Source organism: Talpa europaea (assembly GCF_964194135.1).
Source record: "Talpa europaea genome assembly, contig: HAP1_SCAFFOLD_161, whole genome shotgun sequence".
In the NCBI taxonomy this organism is placed as follows: domain Eukaryota; kingdom Metazoa; phylum Chordata; class Mammalia; order Eulipotyphla; family Talpidae; genus Talpa; species Talpa europaea.
The window spans coordinates 61,568-88,591 of NW_028167959.1; the positions used below are offsets into that span (position 1 = coordinate 61,568).

Genomic DNA, 27,024 nt, shown 5'->3' on the forward strand with positions numbered 1-27,024 from the left:
GACAACTTTCTTCTCTGTGCAGTTTGCCAGAGTCACCCGTTTATCTTCTGCATCCCAGTTCTCACAGGGACCTGCCATTTTTCCTCCCTATTAACTTTTTTTTTTTTTTATGGGAGGACTTACTCGCAGCATTTCCCCTCTGCCATGTTGATCTCTCTCTGATGCATTCTTTGACATTGTGCAGGCAATGCATGGATGGGATGAATGGTGAGAAGGGAGTGACTTTTCCTCCTGGTGGGAAGATGAGCACATAACTATTGCCTTAAGAAAGCTGAGGAGGAATCCTCTGCTAGAGCAAGGAAGGAAGGGAGTGTACAAACAGACCCATGGGGAAGGAATGTGTGACCTCATGGAAAGAAGGGTCCTGACACTAGCCCGCCCCTTTGCTGCTATCAGCATCAGCATTTATTTTCTTCTGTTTTCACAATGAACTTTGTGCTGAATGGTTCTCTAAAGGGCATTTTTTAATTTTAAATGCAGTGTTTCACAAACAGGCCCCATGGGTTTCCAAACCTAAAAGGAGGTCAGGCTCCTGCCATAGAAGCTTTGATCTTCACATAGCTCCTCATTTCTTCATCTTCAGTTACCTTCAGTGTAATAATGTATGTTCAAAAAGCTATATCCAATGACACTTAAAACCCAGTGAGCTGCCCCATGTCTAGCTTAAAGTAGCTCTCACCTTAGGAGATTCTTACACTGTAGATTAAATATCACACCGCAAAGTCTGTTGAGGTCCATGCCTCCTGATTGTGAATAAGAATAGGATGGTCCTTCCCTTTGGATTTTGCTCTTGTGTCTTTAGGCCAGATGGTCTGAGGTATTTATGGAATAAAACAGGTTACTGTGGCAGTAGATAAAATAATTTCATCTCTTACTCATAGACACTGTCTCTGTAAGAAGTGGCAATAGTCTGTGCAGGCCCGAGGCTGGAGATGGCCAAGAAAATAGGTGATGGGGAGAGAGTAAACTTTGAGGATGATCGTAGGGAGGTCGACACTTCTGCTCTTTTTAAAAGACACAGGTACAGTTATTGTCTCTATTCTTCTGAAGAGATAATTTAGGTACTTCAAAACTTTGTTCAGAATGTGCATACAATGACATCCCAGCAGAGCTAAACCTGGGATCGCCATAGTAATCTACAGGGAAATGTGTCTTTTTTTTTATTTTTTAAATAAATTTTATTTTTATATTCCCCATACAATTGCAACCCCCTTATTTTGACCCCAATCCCTCCCCTCCCTGACCCGTACCCACCATAGACTGTCTCTGGTTCATAGTTTATTGATTTTGATTTTCACTTTCTTATAGTTATTTATTTTCCTGATCCCTTATTTAAGTTTTCTAGATTCCTGCTATGAGTGAGACCATCCTGTATTTTTCTTTTTCTTTCTGGCTTATTTCGCTGAGCATGATCCCTTCCAGCTCCATCCATGTTGCTGCAAATTGCATGTGTTTATCTTTTTTGAATGCTGAGTAATATTCCATGGTGTATATGTACCACATCTTCTTGATCCAGTCATCTATTTTTGGGCATTTGGGCTGTTTCCAAAGCTTCACTATTGTAAACAGTGCTGCTATAAACGTAGGGGTGCAAGTGCTCTTTGGAATTGATGTTTCTGTGTCCTTTGGGTAAATACCTAGGAGTGGGATTGCTGGATCATATGGAAGCTCTATCTTTAGTAGGTTGAGGAATCTCCACACAGCTTTCCATAGTGTTTGGACCAGTTTACACTCCCACCTTGCCAACATTTGTTGTTGCTAGTTTTTATAATATGTGCCATCTCACTGGTGTGACATGGTATCTTATTGTAGTTTTGATTTGCATTTCCCTGATTGCAAGTGATGTTGAACATTTTTTCATATGCCTGGTTACACCCAATTTTTATAGTTTAAAATAAAGATGACAACAGTTCCTAATTTATAAAACATTTTAATGTAGGACTAATTAATTTTTCTAAGGATATTTTAAAGAACAGCTTGGAATGAGATTTCCCAATCAAGGAAACATGCATTTGTTTTCAGTTTATCAACTATCCTTAATAGAGCATTTTTACCAGACTGGGTTGGGGCAGTCAAGAATTCTAGGATGGGGCTCTGATTTGTAAGTGGATATTCCAACAAATCTTCAAAAAATGGTTAAGAATACTGGAATAAAATCTAGGCCATGAATAGCCCCCAATACCATGACAAGAAACATAATCTTAAAACAGGTCCTGAAGATGTATGTGTTAGCTACAGATAAAACAGACACTCCTGTTATTGTTGACAGTGCACTTTGTAACACTGCGTTACCTAGCAAAAACAATGCCTCAATTGCTTTTTGGTTTGCTGAGGGTTTAGAAATGGAAACAAATGCATATGAAATATGTGCACAAAAATCAAAAGAAAACCCTATACAAATCACAAGATTCATCATGGATATGGAATCAAGGTTGACATGCCAGAATCCCATGAAACCTGTTATTCCTACAATCACAGACCCAATAGAAAAAGTGACCCACAAGGAACACAGTGGGTGGGGAATTAACAATAAAGAAACAATGAACATAACTATAGTTGCAACAATGACACTTCCAATAGTGTTTTCTAAGATTGCAGAATATTGTTCAAAATAGATAAATGCTGGGTTATACACCATTAGGGGAATCTCACACCTTTTGGCAATACTTCGTAATTGGAATAACATGTTGTTCTTACTGCGCAAAGAAGAAACACCCGTGGTCTGAATGAAGGCCCAGGAAGAAGTAATCTCATGTGATGATGAAATATTAATATCATATGTAAAAATTGGAAACTCAATAAAAAAACAGGAATGTTGTTTATAAAACTATCTCTGTCATTTACAGCTAAGTTGTTGGCTTTCATATACTGTATATATGCTTGTAACCAAAACTGTGTTAGATTTTCAACGACATAATCACTGTTTTCAAAAGCGATCAGACATTTCCCCAATGTTTGCCTTGTGTCTTTATCCCAGTAGTCAACTGTTTCAGTCATGATAACCATCACTATGGGACCATAATCTGAAAAATGCTCTTCATGGATGTTAAAATAGGGTGTGATATAGGAATCACTTGCCAGATGCCGAAGGTCTAAACCTTCCTGCACTTGGAAACAGCCATATATACTGAATGCGATGTACAGAAGGTATAAAACCACTATCACAAATTTGGACTTAGTGTTTGTGAGAAAGGGGCCAAAATAATCTCTAAAGAACAAGTCCATTGGATGGATGCTCGATTCTTCATCAGTTCGAAGAGAACTAAATGGGAGGCAGCAGCACATTATCAGCGAGGAAGAGTTTTGGTCCGGGTTACCCTCTGACCTTTGCAGCCTGCTCTGACAGGCCACTTCTCTCTTACCATCTAGGGCCATAGAGGCTCCAAAACAGGTGATGTTATAAAAATAACAGAAGAGCAAGGTTGTTCTCGTGTAAATGCAAAAGTACTGCACGGACTTAAAGGAGGTTGTTACCCCTGTAAAGAAGGCCAGGACATTTGTGAGAGTGGTGATGGTAATGGGCACCACCACGTGGGAGTAGATGTCAGACATTCGCTGTTGTACGCTGTCCATGATGTTGGTCTTCTGCCAGGCAAAAATCATGATAAACATGTCATCAACGCCAACACCTGTAAAAAAAAAAATCTTAATGCACATTAATATCCATAAAAGTGTAAATAGCATAATTCAAAAGGTTTCCCCCTTTTTCTCTTTTGAATGAAGCAACATTGTTTTACATCCTTGTTGAGTTTTTGACAGTCTAGGATTTCTCCCCTCAGGTGTGGCCACCTTCGCTCTCCCAGCACCAGCGCACCTTTGGTCCTCCACCAGCGTCCTTGTGCTCTCCTCCGGTCCCTCTTACCACCCCCCCTCCTCCCCCTGCTTCCTGGCTGTCTCAGCTCTAGGACAGCTTTCAAGAGTTGCTTTGAAAGTTTGTCTTTGTCTGACCCTTTGTCTAGTTTCCCTATATTCCACATCTAAGTGAAATGATCCTTTGTCCCTTAAGGTCTTATTCTTTGGTCCTTCAGGTTTTATTAATCTCACAGAATCTGTGTTTAGGTAACACTCTCCTTGGTTGTCTCTGAGTCCACAACAGAGCATACTCCTCCCTCTGTAATAAGCTTGTGCTTTGCACGGATTCCTATTATTTACGCACCGTGCAGTATACTCCACCTCTCCAATTATGGTACCTCGGTGTTGAGATCAGGAAACCTGGTGGATGCATGTTAGTTCAAGCAGGATTAGCAATCTGTTTCTGATTCCACTAGATTACTTCAGAGACCATTTTCTCTCATAAGCCATTTCACAGAAATGCATAAACACTTTCAGCCAACCTTCTGTTACTGAACCTATCTGACCACCAACAGCATCAATCTATCTTTGCAGTATGACTTGAGAGGCACGGTGTCATTGACAGGCACACTCACACTAGTTTTCCTGCTAGTGTGTTTTTGAAATCCAGATTATGTCATTCGAACTTCCCTAGCTGAATCTTGCAAGATGGCCTCACCTTCTCCAGATACCCACAACTAGATTGCAATAGAGCAAAGCCCAAAACCCCTGAAGGAAAAAACAGACCTCCACAGCATATCTGAGGAGCAGCAGGCCCAAGGGTGGGAAAACATGAAGCAAACTCTGTGTAGTGAGATTGGGGCTGCACAACTCGTGGCGGGTGGGCACATGCTATGCAACAACCCCTACATTTGGGCCTCCCTGGTGGCGCAAGGGGTTGAGACACAATCTGTGAAGAAATCCACAGACTCTGCAGCACGAGTTCGATGCCCTGGCTGGCCAGGGAGCAACCCACATGGCGATCAGACTTCCCCTGACTCACCCGCTGCTCCCCTCAGCAGTGTATTTCAGTCAGTCTGCTTGTGTATTTCAGTCAGTGAGAATCCTCTCATGCCCCCTCTCCTCCGGCCTGTACTCCAGCTCTTGTATACATAAATAAATAAATCTTAAAGGAAACCCCTACAGTTGTGGGTTTGACACACAGCAATACCAGGGACTCCTGAGACCTGGCAATGCACTGAATAAGGGAGTCAGCAAGTTGACAGCCAGGAACTGGAAAGCTTTGGGGTGGTAGTTCAGCATGAGCATTACTGGCTTGAGTGGAGTCTCACAGTATAGAACAGCTGGATCCTGACCTCTCAACAGGGAGAGCTGAGTCAGGTCACCTGTGTCTTCCCATAGAAAAGGCTACTACTCGAGACTGGGATATTCAGAGAAATTGCCACCCTAACATGTGGCTAAATCCAAAACAACAAAGGAATCCTGGTAAACTAGAGCTCAGTGCCTGCTAATGACAGGCACTCACACCCCAGGATAAGGCTTTGAGTGTCAAAAGAGAAGAGAACTCCCTGCCTGTGAGTCCATGTCAGCTGCAATCTGAGCCCAGTGCTCAAGCTCACGCTCAAGCATTCAAGAACAGCTTAGCGTGAGCATGAAGCCATGAAGGTCATTAAGGCTGAGAAGTGGGCAAAGAAGTGGGGAGCACTTTGCAGTACCACCTCTGGTATCCACAGCACAGTAGGAAGCTTGAATTCCTGGCATTCATTGGGGTGATTCTTTGGTGCCCCACTGCCCTGGCACTCACTGTACCTTCTGCCCCTCATAAGTACCAGTTCTCTTGTTACTTCAACAGGGGAATAGACAACGATTTGAAAGTCTATCCCCACTACAACCCATCAAAATTAAAAACGAGGGGACAGACAAACAAGATGGGAGCCCCATTCAAGCAAAACGGCAACACATGACTGACATAGATTTAGGGCAACAGTTCTAACAAAGCCATGGAACTCCAATAACAGAGGACATGAGCCAACAAGAGAATACAAACAAAGCAATATGAGGTGGCTACAGTTAGAAATCACAGAAGTCTGAAACACTATAACTGAATGAAAAACATTCATTGAGGGCCTCAGTAGCAGGCAAACAGAAGCAATGGAAATAATCGGTGAGCTCAAGAAACACCATATTGGCAAACACACAATATAACAATGCAGGAAAAAAGGAATTTGAAAAAGGATATCATGTTTTCCTTTTGGGAAAACAGAGAGAAATCACATCCATCTCATATGGGTCCTAGAAGTAACAAAAATAAAGGCATAGAAAGTTCACTTAAAAAATAATGCCAAAGGGGCAAAATGGCAGCACAGTAAAGATGCTGGGCTCACCCTCTCCATGTGTTCAAACTAGATTGCAACAGAACAAAGCCAATGACTCCTGAAGGAAAAACAGACAATTACAGTACAAGTTAAGTGCCCATCCAGAGGAGGGAGACCCCAGCCAGCAGTGGAACAGGCCAAACAGGTAGCCTGCCTAGGCAGTGAGGTGAGCCCCAGTGGGCCTGGCAGAACTGGCAATGTGCTTACAAAGAAACATTTGGATGACCTCAGCAAGCCTCCAGACTGGGTCCTGAAGCAGAACCACCACCCAGGCCCCCAGAGAGTGGTTCAGATCTGTGAGCTCAGCAGTGGCTCATGGAAGCAGGCCCATTGACTGCAGGCCTTGGCAGTTCCCAGTGAGCCAGGGCAGGACTGGAAGCAGACCAGCCACAGCAGGCATTGGTGCAGACATCAGTGATCTCTAGTGGGGGGGGGGAGGCAGGAGGCAGTCCTGGAAGTAGCCCTTGGCAGACCTCAGGGCCTGGAAGCAAATCCACCAAGGTAGGTCCCCTCCTGAAGTTGACCTATGTCAAAATGTGCAGTAAGGAAACTAGAAAGAGTTCAAGGCAAAGACGGAACGAAGAAGGCAGTCAGGCAGAAAAAAGCAGATAACCTATAAAAGTACCCTCTTCAGGCTTACGTCTGAATTCTCTGAGGAAATTCAACAAGTGAGGAGAGAATGGAATAATGTATTCGAAACACTCCAAGATCAAAACTGCCAGCCAAGAATACATATCCTGCAAGACTCTCGTTCAGATGTGAGGGAGAAAATAAGGACTTCCCAGACAAATGAAAGCAGGAGTTTGTTATCACTAGACTTCCTCTTCAAGAAATATTGAAAAGAGAACTCCTATCTGAATTTCCCATGAGAAAAGTCACAAGAAGCTAAATTATAGAACAGAAAACTAAAGACAAAAATACAGTAGCTAATACCTTTATATCAATGATCACTTTAAGTGTGAATGGAATGAATTTGCCAAGCAAAAGGCACAGAAAGGATGGTTGGATCTGAAAAGAAATTCAACTTCTTGTTGTCTCCAGGAGACCTATGTGAGTTCAGAAGATGAACAGATTCAAAGCAAATAAATGGCTGGGAAAAAAATCCTACTAGTGAATGGGACCCTCAAAAAGGCAGAGACAGACATACTTCATCAGACAAAGAAAAACCTTGCAGTTAAAAAGGGGAACAAGAGGCAGAATGGTCATTGCATAGTGATTAATGGAGCAACACATCAGGAAAGGATCAATATACCATCAGTATACATGCAGCAAACAAAGGTGCACCCAAATATATAAGACAACTATTTGACAAACCTAAAAACAGACATTGGCCACAACACAATGATGGTAGAAGACTTTGACACCCCACTTACATCAAAGACAGATCAACCAGAGGGAAAATCGACAAGGAAACAATCGCCTTAAGTGAGCAATAGACCGCTTGAGCCCACCAGACATTTATGGAGAACTACACTCCCCAAACGCTGAGCACACTTTCTTCCGAAGGTCACATGGAACATTTTCCAGAGTGGATCACATGTTGGATCATAAAACAAGTGGGAATAAATCCATGAAGTTTGAAATCATTGTCAGGCACCTTTTCCAATCACAATGGTATCAAATAGAAATCAAGCACAAAAGCAAGGTGGGAAAAACCCTGAGTAGGTGGCGACTATAAAGCACCACACTCATGACTATTGGGTTAATGAGGAAATCAAAGAAGAAATTTAAAAAACACCTGGAGACAACGGAAAATGAAGACACAACCTATCAGAACTTCTGGCCAGGAGCAGGAACAGTTCCAAAAGGGAAGTACACGGCAACACAGGCACACATCAAGAAATAAGAAAGAACTCAAATAAATATGCTAACATTACCTGAAAGAATTAGCAAAAAAGCTAGTTGAAGGAAGGAAATAATAAAAAATCACAGTGGAAATAAATGACATAGAATTTAAAATGACAGTTTAAAAAAGTCATTGAGGGCCTCCCAGGTGGTGCAAGGGTAAGACACATCCTATGAAGTTATCTGAAGCCACTGGGCCACGGGTTCGATCCTTGACCAGGGAGCTGCGCACATTTTGCAGCAGATATCTCCTGACTTGCCCGCTGTTCCCCTCAGCAGTGTATTTTCATCAGTCTGCCTGTTCCGTTCCCCGCTCTGTCTCTGGTGAATCCACTCATCCCCTCATACCTCTGACCTGTACTCCCCACCTTGTATGCATAAATAAATAAATGTTAAAAATGTATTTTAATTTAAAAAATCAATGAAATGAGTAGCTGGAAATTAGGGGAAAAATAAGATAGAAAACTTCTAGCTAGACTCAGTAAGAAAAAACTCTTAGTATAAGGGGGTAGAAGGAACATATCTCCACAGATAAAAGGCATCTATACCACACCCACAGGTAACATCCTCAGGGAGAGAATAGGACAAGATTTCAGATACACAACAATGATGTGCACTATCCCCACCTATGTTCAACAGAGTATTGGAGGTACTAAAGCTATTAGGCAAGAGAGGGATACAAAAGGAACCCAAACTGGAAACAAAGAAGTCAAACTATCACTATTTATAGATGACATGATAATACATATAGAAAAACCTAAACACTACATTTTACAAAATATTCGAACAATCAGTGAAGTGAGAGACTGCAAAAGCAACATGCAAAATTCTGTTGAATTCCTATATGCAAATAATGAACTAGAAGAAAAAGCCCTCAGGAAAACAATCTCATTTATAATAACATTGAAAAGTATTAAATACCTAGAAATAAGCCTAACAAAAGAGGTGAATGATCTAAGAAGAGGTGGCACATATACACAATGGAATATTATTCAGCAATCAAAAAAGATAAACTCATGCCATTTGTAGCAACATGGATGGATCTAGAAGGATTTTTCTCAGTGAAATGAGCCAGAAGGAAAAAGAAAAATATCGGATGGTTTCACTTAAAGCAGGAATATAGGGGAACCAAAAAAGACATCAGCGTAAAAAAATAATAACAGCACAAAACACAACAAAACAAAGACAAAATTATAAATCAGAGACATCCTGCAGGGGAGGAGGAAGGAGAGGGATCAGAGGGAGGGAGGAGCACTGGGGACTGAGGTGATGGTGCACGGGTGCATTGGGGAAGGAAACTCTATGGGGACTACACATGAGGGGATGGGGGGAAGGAAACATTGTTGAAAAATGAACAATGATGTAAAAAATTAAAAAAAAAAGAAATAAAAGTAAAAAAAAATAAAGAGGTGAATGATCGATTCAATGAAAATGATAAGGTATTGCTAAAAGTAATAGAAGACGATGCAAGAAAATAGAAAGATATTCCCCGCTCATGGATTGGAAGAATTAATATTGTTAACGTGTACACCTTCTCCAAAGTAAGACAGATAGAGATGAAATGTAATTCCTATCAAAGTTCTAGTGGAATTTTTCAAAGAAATAGAGCAAATTTAATTGAAATTTATATAGAGCCAGAAAAGACCCCCAATAGTCAAAGCAATATTGACCAAAAAACGTATTGGAATTAAAACAGACACACAGACCAATGGTATAGAAATGACAGCCGAGAAATAAACCCATAATTTTATGGACAGTTTATGTACAAAACAGGAGTCAAGAGTACACAATGGAAAAACGAAGTTCTCTTCAACAAACGGTACTGCAAAACTGGGTAGCCACAAGTAGAAAAACGAACTAGACCACTCTCTCCAGGAACCAGGCAAAATACGCCATAATATTGGCTTCATGGCTGTCTTTGGGGATTTGACTCCAACTTCAAGAAGACAAAAGCAAAAATAAACAAATGATACTACACAAGCTAAAAGGCTTCTGCCCAGCGAAAGGAAGTCTCATCAAAATGAAATGACACCCTACTGAATGGGCAAATACATTTGCACATCACACACCTGCCAAGTAGCTAATGTCTAAGATCTACAAAGGACTCAGACAACTCAACCAAATGAAAACAAGCCAATCAAAAATGCACAGGAGAGCTAAATAGACACTTCTCCAAAGACAACACACAGATGGCCAGCAGGCACATGAAGAAAATGTTCAACATCACGTATCATCATGGAAAGGCAAATCAAAAGCAGAGGGATGTACCACCTCACAGTGAGAATGGTCTACATGTGTATCTAACAGAAACCATAGAGGTTGGTTAAGATAAGGAGAAAAAGAACCCTAGTACTTTCTTGGTGGGAATATAAAGGTTTCCTAGGTTTGAATTCACCAATCTCATGTGGATATGGTAGATTGCTTTTAATTATTTTTTCAATTCTCAATCACACTGAAATGAACATACTTACTCTACTTTTTGGAGCATTTTTTCAATTATTAGGACAAATTCCTAGAAGTAGAATGAAGAGGTGAAAGACATGCACCTTGAATCCCCTTGTAAACCTTTTGATTTGATACAAAAATTGGACTAAGTATGAGCCAATTCATAATCTTCTCCTAGCAGCAGATGACAGTGTTCATTACATACAACCACCCCAAAAGCTTCAGTCTCGCAATTTTTATTATTCTAATAAGAAAACAAGGCATCTAAGTTTTGGTTTAATTTGCATCCCTTGATTGAGAGGTCATATATTTTCCCCCTTACATTTTCAGTGTATTGTATTTTCCCTTTTCAGGGGTGTGTGTGTGTGTGTGTGTGTGTGTGTGTGTGTGTGTGTGAGAGAGAGAGAGAGAGAGAGAGAGAGAGAGAGAGAGAGAGAGAGAGAGAGAGGAGAGAGAGAGAGAACTGCCTGCTCATGTCATTCTCTTTTCTTTTCCATTTGGGGTCCTTATTTTTTCCAGCTCTGAAGACACAATTTAATGTTTGTCTTCATTTCTGACACCTTATTTTGGATCTGTCGTCATCTAAGCACAGTTCTTTTATTTAATCTATCATAAACTCTTTCTGTTATCTACTTTCTCCCAAACACACACATAGTGTAGCCTCACATTTGCTTTACTCACCTAGTATTAGAAATGGTGCATTTGCAACTATTGTCACAAATGGCACCCCCATGTTCAACATGAGGCCAAAGCCACTCACCACTGCCAAGGCAACAGAAATCACTCCAACGACTGCAATAAACATTTTGTTTCGTATACAGCTAAACCTGTAAATAGGGAGGGAAAAATGATGAATTTTTAGAAGCAGCTTCCATACTCAAATTCCATCAATTCATGACATTCTTGATTTGGACCTGTTCTGAAATCGCTCCTGCAATCATTCTACACCTGTCTCCTGGAGACCTTTAATTCCCATGCACTATCCCAGACCAACTATACCAATTCAAAGAGGGAAAATAAAAGTTGGCATTTTGTGCTTTAACTTAACTATCTTCTTATGCAGCTGGCCAAGCACTAATTCCCTGATGGTGTTTCAGAACAACACACATGTACTGGAGCTCAGCAGATGGTTAATTCCACTCTAGTGTTCAAGGAGTTGTGTGTGAATCGAACACAACACTAAAGGGCAGGCAGCTGTAGTTGAGATAGTACCCACATCCAATTATCTTTGCACTCATTTCCTGATCCCAACTAGCTATTAACACCAACCTAAAGGGTTCCTGTACAACAGAGATAGTATGTGGTTAATAAAATGCATGAAAGCATCCTGCTAAAACAGTTTCAAGATTCTCCTTTATTGATGAAGTGGGTTCAGAAAAGTTGCTATTAATTGCAAAAAAAAAAAAATGTTTTGAAATGTACTGTTTTTGGATCAACACAAGACTTTTCTGCACCAGAAATGTGAATATAGAGAGAGCATTTGAAAGCATGTATGCAGTACTTTGCCTCCACAATAACTACATTACATTTTAAAATATTGACAGCCACCTGTGGTTTTATATTTTAATTTTATGTGAAGAGTTTTAAAACAAATGATTGATAAAAGTCTCTCTGGACTTCTATAGGAAAAAGAAACTAAGTGTGAAGATTAGGAGAGAAAACTAAGGAAATGGAGCTACCGATTCCAAAACAGAATGTGACGAAAATACTTTTTCAGACCATATTCACATAGCAAAACTTTCTTTTTATTAAAAGTTTTCTGCACCGTTGATGTGTTTCACTTTTTCTCAAACTGCTGGTGCCTCGAGTTAAATTTAGTGTCCCAAATACACACACACACACACACACACACACAAATTTCAGAGAAAAAGTAAATCGCTTGGTTACAACAAATTTGAACATAATGAATGTTTTCCTTTTGCAATATTTCTTGAAAACAATATTTATAAATATTTAAGATAAGAACATAACAAAGATAAACTTCAAATGCAAAAAGATTAGCAAGAGCTACACAGGACATGTTTAGTCTCAATCCCTTTTACAATTTTCTGCCTTTTTATGTAAAATTTTTAGACACTGATGTAGGAAGTTAAATTGTTGGCTACAGTGACTTTACTTTGACTAGTTGTGCTGATGTTTTCTAAGCAACTGTTATTAATTATAAGTGAAGGAAAGATATGAAAATGGACACTGTAGGAGACTGATGAATGCACTTACAGATATTCTAGAACCCTACAAGAAACTTGATAGAAACAGTTTATCAAAATGATTGGAGAATAATCGAACTTTAGATTTCCTATGACCTGGGATCAACAGATCTTCACTCAGTAGGTTTACAATGACGCTGCGCAGAATCATTTTATCTAAAATTTTCCAAACACGATTCCAATGGTCAGTCAAATTGAGGCATCCTTGGCAGCAAAATGGCCAATTTTCTGAACATTCTAATAACTTGACAGCATCGGGCTGAATTGGAAATGATTACACTTAGAAAACTGTATGTTTGGGGTGGAGGCCACATCTTTCTAAAAGATAATGATGTCTATTAAACACAAGAACAATTAAAGTATATTTGAGAGGAGAAAGATTTTCCAGATTTTCTCAGAAATTGATCTAATAGTTGGCATAATAAGTTTTGTCATTTCTAAAATGCCAAATTTGAAATAGACTACAAACTCAATATACCACTACTTGCCATAGAATGGTGTTCAATTTGGCCATACTCTCTTGGGAAGGTCTTACTATTGTCCAAATGATTTCATTCCAAGCCAAAAAAATATGGAATGCTCAAATGTGTTGAATCCCTGAGCTAAACAAACATAAGATAGTCGTATTGATAACAGAGAGAGGGAGGGCGAGATGCCAAAAGAATCTACAAAAGCACTAGCAGGAAAATCAGTTACATATATTCAAGTCCAAGGAAGGCAAGTATTAGGACTATACTCAGCACCTGTGCTAACAGAAATTTCCTGGTTATTTTCCTCTTTGTGCCTGCTCCAACCCAGGAAGTAGTCTTGCAGTGTGGAAAGGAGGAAGGCATACTAGACAAATCCTATGAGAAACACTGTCTTAAATATGCTCAGAATACTCAAGGAGAACACTGACAAGGAAAGCAATATATGAATGAAATAATAATAATATACATAGAAAAATTTAAAAGGAACCAAACAGAAATTCTGGAGCTGAAAAGCTAAAAAAACAACCAACAAACACATATACAATACAAACAAGTGAAACTTAGAGATGCTGACCAGATTTAGCATTGTGCTGGAATTGCTCGCCAGAGCCATTAGTCAAGGAATAGAATAAAAAGAATTCAAGCTGGAAAGGAAGAAATATAAGTACCCTGTTTCAGAGATTACATAATCACAGATATGAAAATCCCAAAGCATCCACAAGAAAACTACTAGTTACAAAAAATTCAACAAAGCTACAAGATACAAGAAGAACTTATAAACATCAGTTCTGTTTCTATTTATGTGCAAAGAGCAATTGCAAAAGAAATTAAGAAAGCAATTCTATTTAAATAGTATCTAAAAGAAGAAAATACTTAAGAATACATTTGACCAAGGAGGTAAAAGATGTGTACACTGAAAATTATAAAACACTGGTGAAAGAAAACCTAATTTAATAGAAAGACAACCTTAGTTGATGTGAAGGATTAATACTGTTAAAATGTCAATCACCCAGCAATCTACTGATTCAACTCAATTTCTATTGAAATTGCAATTTCCTTTTTTCTTTTTCAGAAATGGAGGAGCCAACCCTCAAATTCATTTGAAATTGCAAGGAGCCCAGGATATCCAAAACAATCTCGAAAAATAAGAAAAAGTTGCTGGACTGAGATTTCCAGATTTCAAAACTTACAACAAGTTACTGTAATTAAAACAATGTGGGGACCTCCCCAGTGGTTCAGCGGTTGATCACTGGCTTGCGAAGCTGCCCGCAGCTTATGTAGCGCCAGTTCCATCCCTGGCCGCTGGGTGAGGGTCACACTTGGCACGCGGAACTCTCGTGCCACCTGCTGCTCCCCTCAGCAGTGTATTTTGTCAGTCTGCCCATTCCGTTCCCCTATCTGGCTCTGGTGAATTCTCTACCCTCCCACGCTTCTGACTGTACCCAGTGCTGGTATAAATAAAATAAATAAATCTTAAAAAACAAACAAACAAACAACAAATGCAATGTGGTACTAGCATGCAAATAAACATACAGACTAACAGTATAGAATTAGGAGTCCAGAAATAATCCATAAATATAGCCAGTTGATTGACAAGTGTAGTAAGTCTAACAAACTGGAAAAGTCTTTTCAATAAATGGTTCTTGAAAACTGGATCTTCACATACACAAGGATGATGCTGGGACCTTACTAAATACCGTAAACAGAACTGAATTAGACATTGATCAATAATCTAAATAAAACAGTTAAAACCATAAAAACTTGTAGAGGGAAACACAGGGTCAGTGTGCATGACCTTGGGCTTGTCAATGTACACTTAGATATAATACCAAAAATACAAGTACCAAAAAATTAGATATGTTGGATTTCATAAAAAAATAAAAAAAAATGTTAATTGTTACAGGCCATTGTCAAGAAAGTGAAGAGACAATCTATAAAGAGGGAGAAAATATCAGCAAGTCATATAGCTGAGAAGTGGCTTAATAACTGAAATATGCAAAGTGCTAATGAAAAACTTGAATCAACAACAAAAGGTCAAACAACCCAATTATAAGAAGGGCAAAGGACTTGGATAGACATTTCTCCAAAGAGGATATACAAGAGGCCAATAAACAATTGAAAAGATAATCAACATGATCATATAACATGAATCATCATCACAATGAGATACCTCTTGACACCAACTAAGAAGACAGGTAAAATTGATAAAAGGGAAAAGGATGAGTTTTGGTTTATAGGGAGAGTGTGTAAAAGCTGAGCCCCTATCTACTGCTGGTGGGATCGAAAATGGTGTGGACTCTGGAAAACAATGTGATGGTTCTTCAAATAGCTGACTATGGAATTCTCACGCAACCCACCAATTCCACCTGTAAATGATTCTCTTAACATGAGCACACCATGTTCCTTGCAGTGTTACGATTGTCATGAGAAGGAAATATTCCAAGTGCCCACAAAAGACCGTGGGTAACCAAATTGTGGAGCACACATACAATGGAGCACAGAGCCATCAAGCGGAATGAAGCTGTCACTTGTGCACAAGGACAAACCCTGGAAGCATTATGATAAGTGAAATAAGTCAGTCACAAAAAAATGTATGATTCCATTGACATGAAAATCTAAGAAAAGCAAATTCATAGAAAAAATAGAGTCAAGGTTATTCAGGACTGGAGGAGAGAAGGGCAGCAGGAGCCACTGATCACTGGTCACAGAGTTCTTCTTTCGGTTTAGAAAAGATATTTGGAAACAGTCACGACAGTATGCAGCCGTGGGGATGTGATTGATGCCAGTGAACTGTACACTTAAAATGGTTAGGATGGCAAGTGTTACGTTAAAAAAATCTTACAACAAATATTTTTAAGTTTAAAAACTAATAAAAGTTCTTTTTTACCTGTAGCATGATACGATTGCAAATAATATGATCAGAAGGTATGCCGTGTAAAACAAAGGGACCACTGACCTAGCAGTCGCCTCAAATTCCAGTTTCCAGGCCTCCCCGGTGGCGCAGCGGTTGAGCGCTGGGTTGCGAAGCTGCTCGCAGCCTCTGCAGTGCGGGTTCGATCCCCGGCTGCTCCCCGGCCACCAGAGGAGGGTCCCACCTGGCACGCAGACCTCTCCTGCCGCCCGCTGCTCCCCTCAGCAGTGTACTTCGGTCCTTCTGCCTGTTCTGCTCCCCGCTCTGCCTCTGGTGAATTCTCTCACCCTCCCGCGCTTCTGACTGTACCCAGTGCTTGTATAAATAAATAAATCTTTAAAAAAAAAAAACAAAAAAAAAATTCCAGTTTCCTAGAGAGTGATGTGAAGTAGACCACCTGTCGTAAAAATACAGTCAGGTAAAATAACTTTCAATTCCAATATTTGTGTATGAGTGACAAGATCTATCAAAAAATTATAGCTTATTGATTGAAACATGTTACAGTTCGGTAAAAGATTAAAATAGTGTGAATTATGATTTTAGAATAAAGGTAATAAAAAATGTTCCCCACCAACTCATGGCATGCTTTCTAAGATTTCTTTCAAAAAACAATGTTTAATATTCCTGAGTATACAAATTCTCAATTTTCTCTAATACTGTGTAATCACTGATAACTGTCAAAATTTTGGCTTTTTATAAATGATGAGTAGGTTGCTGTCTTTTGCTATTTAAATACAAAGCATAATTTCAGCAAGGCCTGGTATCCAAAGCCTTTTCCCAGCATGTGTCTCTCACCAGGCATTTGTTCAACATCTAAGGTGCCTGGCAGGATGCTAGAAAATACTTGAGAAACCTGAGCTAATTGTGTTTTTCAAAAACACCAGGGAACTTCAGCTTAAAGGTTTGTTTTTTATTCCAGTGACACCAAGCAAGTTTTGGGGGTTCCATAAAAAGTGCAGATGTGAAGTGAGAGAATTCTGACTAGAAAACCAAAAGGAACCCTGAAGATCAATGTCTGCCCTGAACACGCCCACCCCTGGAGTATAAAATGAGTGTTTCCCACTAGAATGTGACCCAGTATCTAGGCGGGCGGCTTCCCTTGGTGTCCCTTGAAGAAAGCTGGCTTAAGCTTCAAAGAGAGTGGAGCAGACCCGGTACCATGTCAAGGCCTCCACCAAGTAGCCAGGTGTGGGCACATCCCTGGACAGGTCTTATCCCTCCCACCTTCTCCTTCCTCTAAACCCTGCCCAGGGCACCAGGATGTTCTTCAAGGCCAGACACTTTTCAATGGCATGAATTTGGTCCAGGAACTCGAGCAGCCACTTCTGGCTGCGCGCACTGTCCTCGGGGTCCATGGTCTTCAGGTAGTACTGCATCCACATGGCCTTGGCGTGCAGGAGTAACCGGCTTGTTCCTGAGCCGGGACCTAGGACGGTTCCTCCCAAGAGGCCGGCCAAGTAGAGGGGCGCAGCAGAAGTGTTGTAAATAGGGAAGGTGATGCTTCTCAGGTCCATGTTGTTATTCTTCTGCCAGATGAACAGGAGTGGTTTGGAAGGCATGCAGGTGCTCTGGTACCTGGCACACACCTGAGGGTAGAGAACCTGGGTTCCATCTCCCAGGGGCGCAGTCAGCATCTGCACCTCCTCATCCAGTTGACTAATTTCTGAGAAGGTGACTTATCCAGCAGATTGGCAGTGTTGGAGACCACCAGGATGGAGGCAAAGTTGACCTCCGTGCTGGACTGCAACGGGGAGAACAGGTGCGACTCGTTGGTGGAGAAATGTGCCTGCACCTAGCGTCGCTCGGCCTTGGCTGGGCTGCCCAAAGGGGTGTAGTGCTCCTCCAGGTTCTCTTCTGTCTCCCTGGGCAGGTACATCAAACCGGTGCCCAGGACAGCCGTCAGCACCAGGGGCGCCAGCAGGAAGAGCCAGGGGTGCGAGCCCACAGCCAGCCCCATCCTCTGGAAGCCCTGGGCGAGGGGCTGCTCCAGGCAGTTGGTGTGGCAGCGGGGCCTCCCAGGGGGTGGCTGCTGTCCCTGGGCTTCCGGGATCGGTGATTCCCCTCTCTCAGACGCAGGCAGGGTGGGTCTGGGGAAGGCCCTGAAGCCTGGCTAACGTCGGGCTCCTGCCCCTCACTGGACACCAGGACCTGCTCCGGCTGCCCAGCGGAGGCGGGGAGCTGCTGGGGCCCAGTTGCCGCCTCAGGATCTGCTCTGCTCTCAGACTCTGGCTCGTGCCAGTCCTCCTGCTCTGGCCTCTGAGCCCCTGAAGCCTCCCCTTGCTTGAACCCTCCTTGGGGTGCAGCCTTGTAGGAATGGACACCCATTTCCGGAAGGACCAACCAGTTGTTCAATAGGAGACCTGGAAAGCAGTGACTGGATGGCATGCTCAGTCCCCCCCACCCCGCCCCCAGCGGCTTTGGGGAGGAATCCACAGGGAGGCTGTGCCAAGGGTCACAGCCCCTCGACCTTTGACCTCCGCTGTGTATGCTGGAATGCAGAGGTGGGCTGTGAGGGGGGTACTTTGCTGGAGAGCCAGGTCTTTCCAGCTGGCCTAGTGGAGGGGAAGTGGTTTCCAGCCTCTGCGCTCCCGCCCTCAGGATCCATTTTATTTGAGAACTGGGGTACAGGCCAGATGCGCGGGAGGGTGAGAGGATGCACCAGAGACAGAGCGGGGAGCAGAACAGACAGATTGACTGAAATACACTGCTGAGGGGAGCAACAGGCAAGATAAGAGAGGTCTGCCGCGCCATGTGGGACCCTCGCTCTGGCCGGGGCCGAGAACAGCTCCACAGTGTGGCGCTCAACCCGCCGTGCCACTGGGGAGGCCCCACTTTTCATTTTAAAAGTGAAGAGAAATCGAAATACTAATAAAATGCTAGTCATGAAAGTTGAAGTAGTTAGATTACAATCACGAAAAGTGGATATTCAGAAGAATAAAAAATATTGCAGATAAAGAGGTGACCACATAGTGACAAAGAGTTTGATTTATGGGGCAATCCTAAACTGTGAGGAGTTTGTAGCCTCAAAATATGTTTTTAAAATTCCAGAGCAGAAGAAAATAATGAAAATTACAATGGATGTGCATAAATTAGAGACTTGATAAATAGAGAAAATCAGTGCAATCCAAATGACTAAAATCAGAAATGAAAATTTACCATGGATCATTCTGAAATTTAAAACAATTATAAGAAATTACTCTGAAAAATGACGTGCCAACAAATTGTGCACACTGGATGAAACAGACAAATTCCTTGGAATAGCAACGGTACCAAGGCCGAATGGACAGACCTCTCTCTAGGAAGAGAATGACTCAGTCAAAGAAAAGCCTCTTTGAGCATGCTTTTAACTGGGCTTTGGAAAGGCGGGTGATGTACAGTTCCTATTATAAGGAAAATTGCTTGGCATTTTCCCATGGTTGCAATCACTTTGCATTAATAGCAATTATGTTTTTAATGCAAGTAGAAAAAGCATTTTCCATACAATCTCCGGATTATAAGACTACTCTAAGAGTTTATGGGAATATCTTTTACAATCTTTTAAAGGAGAAATAGATTTTGAATGTTGGTTTTCCATAAAGTCATGGTTGAAGGGAGACCACAAGAGGGCACATGTTTTCTGCTTTGAAAGTTACAGTAAACTAGCAGGAGGGCTACTCTACCATGAAGCAAATCCAGGCACAGGGCCTCTCACTGACCATCTCTGTGATATTTCTTTAGCATCATGTCAGCATATTTCCCCCCTCAGAATACAACTACTGAATGTCTACAAGAGTTCACAAATCAGTCGCTGTTAAGTACTAACTTTTATAGAAAAGCAAGTATATGCTTCAGGATTCTATATTATCCTGTCTTCTCCTAGATTATTTTATTAATCTACTTAAATAGATTACTAACATTTGTTTGAGTCTAGAATGTCTGTCAAAAAAGACTGCCGTTATTTAATTTTTCTCCTGCCAATTTTGTTGTATACTATAAGAAGTGTAGTGGCAGGTAGGGCCACTGAGCAGGATGTCTATGATCCAGCAGACGGGTAAAGGAGAGGCTTGGAGCCCTCCGTGGCTTTCTCAGGCTTTCATTGAGCTTTACATGTAGTATGGCAAACAGGTACAGAGCAGGCGGGCATGTTGGGGAACAGGAGTCCTGCAAGCCTCCAAGCCCCCGGCAAGTCTTCACTCTGGGCTTCTCTGGCTTCTTTCTCCAAGTCTTTCTCTCCTGCCTCTTCTGCTGCTGCTTCTCTTGGTGGCTATCGGATACTCCTCCCATGGCCCACAGAAGTAAAGGAGACAACTGGCAACAATGTAACAACTGCAGGGCCCCATCAGGCAGAGCTATCCCAATAGTGGGAGGGCAGAAAAGCCTGAAAACCATTTACCTACAGAGGAATTTGGCTTTCTTACAATGCCTAAGAAAAAAAGATCAGGCCGATTGTTCTATGAGTTTCCCTGATATGTTTGATTTGTGAAACTCTTTTGTATTGACTGCAGATCTGGAGATCATACCAAGTATTAGCCGAGACAAGATGGCATACAAATGACATGGCATGGGAGTCGGTTTTTTTCTTAGGTTTCTTCCTTTCGACTGACACAATGCCCTGACCTTTCAACTGAGTATGGGAATACAATTTCCCAGAGAAGGATCCTCCATACTTTAGAAAATACCGTCTGTATGAGAACAGGAAAGGAATCGGGATATTAAAGAACATAGTTTAGAACTTAACATTTTATCTCATCTGCTTCTTAGGCATAAGCAGTCTAGATCCAATCAAGCAGACAAAGCATAACCGAGTGCTCAGTTACCTGCTATCCTTACCTTTATCAGTAGGTAGTTTTATTCTCCTTCTGTTCCCCAGTTGTCCTCAACTGGGGACACTGTACATGTGCACTGCCATATTTTCTTCCCAATTTCCTTCTTTTTAGTCCCACTCTCTCAGGTTAGCTAGAGCTAGTTTGGTGAGGGGAAAGAAGGGATATTGCCCACTGCTGTTTATAACATGTCTTTTTAAATTTGTGTGTTAGTAAGTAATGTGATTATTTGTTTCCTACATTTGACCATGAGCTCTTCAGAGACAAGAACTGTGGCTTATTCATTCCTGCATTTGTTACCCATTGGAGACTCAATGTTATTCAAATATGGGTGAGAATACAGCAGTGGCAGCAAAGAAAGGACCTTCCAACTGACTAATATGTAGCTGCTTATTCTCACTACTCAGACGGCCCTCCTGGCCTTTCTTGTACTCTAGTTTTATTTAATTAAGATATGGTAGATACATTAACTGAAATGGATTCTGTACTATGTAGATCCTCTAGGATTTTTTCAGGTGCCTTTATGCTAAATGAGATAGGAAGTATCTTGTATCTTCTTATGAGCCCTTTTTCCTTTCTTCGTTCTTCCTTGTTAGGATTTAAAGCAGTAGAGTTGTTCCAATTTGTGTAATAAGCTGCCCCTAGGCATTATGAGCTCCTCATAGTTTTCTTTTTCTGGGTTAAAATCGTAAGAGTTGCACCAGACATTGAGAAGGGGCTCTAAAGCTGAAACATGAATAATTCAGAAAGAAACTGAAGTAAGGATTAATAGCGTCAACAGCAAGAACTGATCATGAATATAATATGTGGGGGAAACATTGGTAAGTTGTGTATCAATATCATGGTAGTGTGGTCAACTCTTAACATCAGTGGCCTCCATTGAATCTTGACTGTCAGTATTTGTGACATTCCGTGGTCCCTTTTCTTAATGACTCTGAGTTTGGCGAACTTGGTCAAATGAGACGTTAGTAAGACTGACACATCAGAGGATTGACAAGTTTTGTGCATTTGGAACTTGTTGGCTCTGAAACAAGAGAAAACAGGGTCCTGCTGAATTGGGATCAGGTTCACAGCACTCATAATAAAACTTTTTAAAGTAGTTACTTTAACCTTGACCTTAAATTCCTTTTTGTATAACAAAGTGAATTTCCCATTTTCTGTACTAGAGTGATACCCAGAAAGAAATAGTAGAAAACAAACTGGAGATTGCTTAAGGGAAATAAAAATAGAGATTTCATTAACGGAAGTATTAGAAAAGGAGAAAGGAGATATTGAAGGTTGTACTCAGCACACAAAAGTAAAAAAAGCAAACAAGATCTGAAATATTATTGAGATAGGACTTTAAAGGGGGGAGATAATTTAATATTTAACTAGGTCAGGGCCTCCCTGGTGGTGCAGCGGTTGAGCACTGGGTTGCGAAGCTGCCTGAAGCCTCTGCAGTGCCGGTTATATCCCCGGCTGCTCCCTGGCCACCAGAGGAGGGTCCCACATGGCGCGCATACCTCTCCTGCCGCCTGCTGCTCCCCTTAGCAGTGTACTTCAGTCCTTCTGCCTGCTCTGCTCCCCGCTCTGGCTCTGGTGAATTCTCTCACCCTCCCGCGCTTCTGTCTGTACCCAGTGCATGTATAAACAAAACAAACAAACAAACAAACAAATAAATAAATAACATGCCTCTATATAAAAAAATATTTAACTAGGTCAGAGAGTGGCTATAATCTGAAAAAAAAGAAATATCAGAGAAAATAGTAGTAATGCTCCCAAAGGGGATCCAAGTGCAGAAGGTAAATGAATATATATATACCCACAATAACTGCCTATTTTGTTATAATAAAATATATATAAATATATATATAAAACTTTCTTTAAACTCTGTAACTATGGGAATTATTTTCTTTACATAGTTGCACACACACACAAGCATATATATATATTTAAAATATATATTTTTTTCTTTTGCCACCTACTCTTAACTTTTTGTTTGGTTTTTAAATTAAATAATAACTGATTAGACTTTATCATCCTTAATCATGTGAATCGAAAACAGGGGTATGGTGGTTATGGAAAGAAAGCTTTAGGGAAATTAGATTACAAGTAAAAGTATGGGCATGTTCTCCTCTTTTCTACAAAAGTTTCCCAAATGGTTACTGATTTGTTTTTTGTTTTTGTTTTTTTGTTACTGTTGTTCCTTGTCTACAGGTTTAGATCTGGTCCTCTGGTTCTCCTTCTAGTTCTCCTCCTTTCATTATTAGGAAAACAGACAGAAGTCCCGTGTGTGAGTGTTTTCCCCTCAGACTGCACCTTTCATATCTCGTATCTGCTCTGCACTAGAGTTGCACAGATCTTCATGATGAGCAATTTTAAGAAATTTTAGTGAAAGGTAGATATGATTTCAGAAATCAATTCTTTGATTTTTTGTTGGAGAAGTGCTCTTGAAGCATAGAAGAGCTAGTCAGTGGTTACAAAAAAAAAATCAACGGATTTTTGTATTTATATTTTAATTTTATTTTTCCATATGCACACATGTTCCACTCACCCTCCACCATATCACTCATGTCAATACCCCCTTGGCATTGGCATCTCTATACTCGCTGCCTTCTCACTCCCCCCACCCCGTTTCCTCTGGTAACCATTAAATTGTTTCACTGAGTTTAAGATCTATTCCTGCTGTATTTTGTCTGTGTGTTTTTTGGTAATTCATACTTGTATGAGTGAAACCATCCAATATCTATCTTTCATTTTCTGATTTGTTTCACTTAACATTATTACACTGAGGACCATCCATTTTGTCTCCAAAGCCACTATTTCATCTTTTTTTCACATCTGTATAGTATTCCATAGATGCTTAAGCCAAGATGGTGGACCATTAGTTTAGACTACTTCATGCATTAGTAAGTACATTTCGAGGGATAAAGTTACATATAGATTCATGTTTTCCCTGAGCTCTAGTGGACCAAGAATTTCTAGAGTTATATGTTCTCCAATAAGAAGCACACAGAATAGAAACCTTAGAAAGGAACCAAGAAGGAAAAAGTGATCAACCTGTGCCTGAAGTGCATGATGCAAGGATCCTGAAAAGGAATTTGGATAAGTTTATCTAAGTTAGTAAGGTGAAGATGGACATGACTTAAACAATGAACGGCTTGATAATTCAGAACTTAATATTTCTGGCCTCAAAACAAGCACATAGGTCTTTGTTTGAAAAAAAAAAAAAGAAAGAAAAACAACAACATATCTGACCCCCAAATCAAGTTAAAGCAATGGAAGGAGAGAGCTCAGTCCTAAAAAAACATGGCTGGCTTATAGATTTTTCCAAGATGTCAGGGTCAAGATAAGATTTGTAAAACTAAGGGAACCTTCTGGAAAGGAGTAGGAGAATGAATTATATGGGATTGACTGGGCGGTAGTTGCCATGGATCTCCAGCATTGAAAATGACATGCCATTTCATTGAAGTGAAGTTACTTAGGGTATGAAAAGTCCAAAGATTGATTAGTGGCCACCTTTTGGGGGAAGAAACATTGCAGATGCATAGGTCCTTCCAGGCATCAAAAGGCCACAATTTCTATTATACAAGATTTTATATAAGGGAGGAATAACCTGTTTCAGAAAAGACAAGTTAAATTTCTTCTGTGAATTAGCTGGGTCTAGTGACTTTAAGAGATGGCCGTTTTTAGCATTCAGTTTAATTTCTTCAATAGCAGAGGGTGAATAAGGTTTTTAATTCTTTTCCAGGAAACATGACAATGTGTATTTTTCTAAATATGTGTTTATGCTATTTCTTTTAAAATTATTAACATTTTCATGTGTTTTGAAAGATTTTTTTTTAAAAATCTGTTATTTATACTTTTGATCCTTTTTTCCATTCATAACATTAATTGTGCCTATTCTTTTTTTTTCTTTAAACAGGTTTTCAAAGCTCTCTCTATCTACAACTCCTTTAAAAGAACCAAATTTTGATTATATTGTTTAACTCTGTTTTAAAAATCTTTGATCGCTCTGTTTCTTTCATTTCTACCTATGCCTTTACTTCCTTTTTCCAGATTTCTTCTTTTTCTGACTTGTTGGGTGGACAGTTTCTTATTTTCCAATAAGTGCATTAAAACTGTTAACTTTTACTTAAGTGTTGGGCTAGGTACTCTCCAGGTTTTGATGGGTAGTGTTCTAATTATAAATATTCAAAAATTGAGTAATTTTCTTAACTTTTTTTAATCATGAATTATTAAAAGTGGGATTGTTTCCAAATCCATTGGGTTTACATGGTTCATATATTATGTATATTATCATTATATTGCCAGAGAATGTTCTGTATAATATTGATTCTTTTCTATTTGATGAGGTGTATTTTCTGGATATATGTTTTTTAAAAGATTTATTTATATATACAAGAGCTGGGGTACAGGCTAGAAGCACGGGAGGGTGAGACAATTCACCAGAGACAGAGTGGGGTGCAGAACAGGCAGACCTACAGAAATATACTGCTGAGGGGAGCAGGGGTGGGACAGGGGAGGTCTGCCATGCCAAGTGGCTATATCCATGGTGGGCGGGGAATCAAACTCTCGCAGCAGAGGCTGTGGACAGCTTCATAGCTCTGCACTCAACCCCATGGGCCACTGGGGAGGCCGATATATGGTTATTTGTGTTAATTTTTTTGTATATGAAAATAATTGTTATTGTGTTGAGTGTAAGATTCTTTATTCTTAAGTGCATTGCACATCTGTGTATCTTAATAATTTCATCTGATTATCTGTTTCTGAGCTGGAAAGATGAACCTCCTACCATAAGTCTGAATTTGCCAACTTAACCTTGTAATTCTGTTTGTTTTCTTTATATATTGAAGCTATTTTGGTTACAATCCTGCTTATAAGTTTGCTTTGTTTACATTCTTGCTACTTTTATATATATCAAATATCTCTTTGCCTCATGAAATATTTTATACTTATAAATATCACTACCTATGAAGAGATAGGAGGAAATGATATTGCTGAAGCAGGTTAACAAACGTCACGTGGAGTATCAATATCCAGGACTATTATTGACACGCCTCCAATTTTTTTTTTCATTTATATGTTTATGTGAATAGTAAAGTGCATCAGTTCTCACATTTTTGGTTCTATAATGTATTGTCTACTTTTTCGAATCATTGAAAACTCAAAGCTGATTACATGGCTATAGCTATCAATATTTATTCTACTAGAAATAAAAAAAAAATTAGAGAAATTATAGACAAGTATTAATTCACTTTAAATAACAAGTGTATTACTAGTTAATGTTTATGAAAATAACTATTTTAATATGAAAATTAGTGATAAGTGTAACATTATTTTTTTAAAGTATGCTTTTTTCCAAATCTCTTTAATGTCCGGCTTAATAGAAAAAAAGCTGAATTACCCTATCTGGTTCTGCCAGCATTCTGTTTTGCTATCAAGGTTTATGCAGCCTTTGGAAAACTCCCGTTTTGTTTTGTGGTATCACAAAACAAGATTGTAAAAAAACCTAAATAACATCTTACATATTTATTAAGAGTTGGATCTTGCAGATCCTCAGATATGATCGCCTAGTATTGGGGGACTACACTTTGAGAATCCCTGCCCCACGACAAGAGAGCTTGACTATACTGAGAATCTCAGAAACACATTCTTGATTCCACAGCCAGGAGCAGACTGGAATAGACCAATTGAAATTTCAAAGATGATTTAATGAGAGGTTGTCTGGTTGATATCACTTTTCAAAGTTGGGAACGGAGTCTAGAATTTTCACTCAGTTCATTCATCTTACATTTACTATAATTTTACATTATATGCCAGGAACTAGACACCAGGGCTCTTTCTGTTCTCTTTGGGGAAGATTAGACAGTGAGCAAATAAACTAGTAAAATATATATAAATTTAAAGTAGAATTTATTTATCATGTATATATAAGGATGGCAAATTCTATGCAGAAAAATAATGTGAAGAGGTACAGGGAAGACTGGAAGGCTGTGCACATGAAAAAGGAAGGCCTCCTTAGGAAGGCATTATTTGAGTAAAGACCTGTATGAAGTGAAGGAACCAATTGGATATGTGGCAAAAGTGCTTTCCCAGATTAAAAAAAAAATCTTTATATTCCCCCCTATTTCTTCTGTAATCAAATCTATTGTATGTGACATTAGCTGCAAATGTAAGAAGGAAAGAACTGTTCAG

General features: G+C 40.0%; 1 pseudogene across 1 annotated transcript; it reads right to left on the reverse strand.

The window, feature by feature from the left end:
• Positions 1 to 2,125: 2,125 nt before the first annotated feature.
• LOC311188077 (patched domain-containing protein 3-like) lies at positions 2,126 to 17,679 on the reverse strand (annotated as a pseudogene). The gene is made up of 4 exons: positions 17,302 to 17,679; positions 16,022 to 16,257; positions 11,139 to 11,284; positions 2,126 to 3,629 (listed from the first exon to the last, which is right to left on the reverse strand). The product of its transcript is annotated as a patched domain-containing protein 3-like (transcript).
• Between the last annotated feature and the right edge of the window lie 9,345 nt (positions 17,680 to 27,024).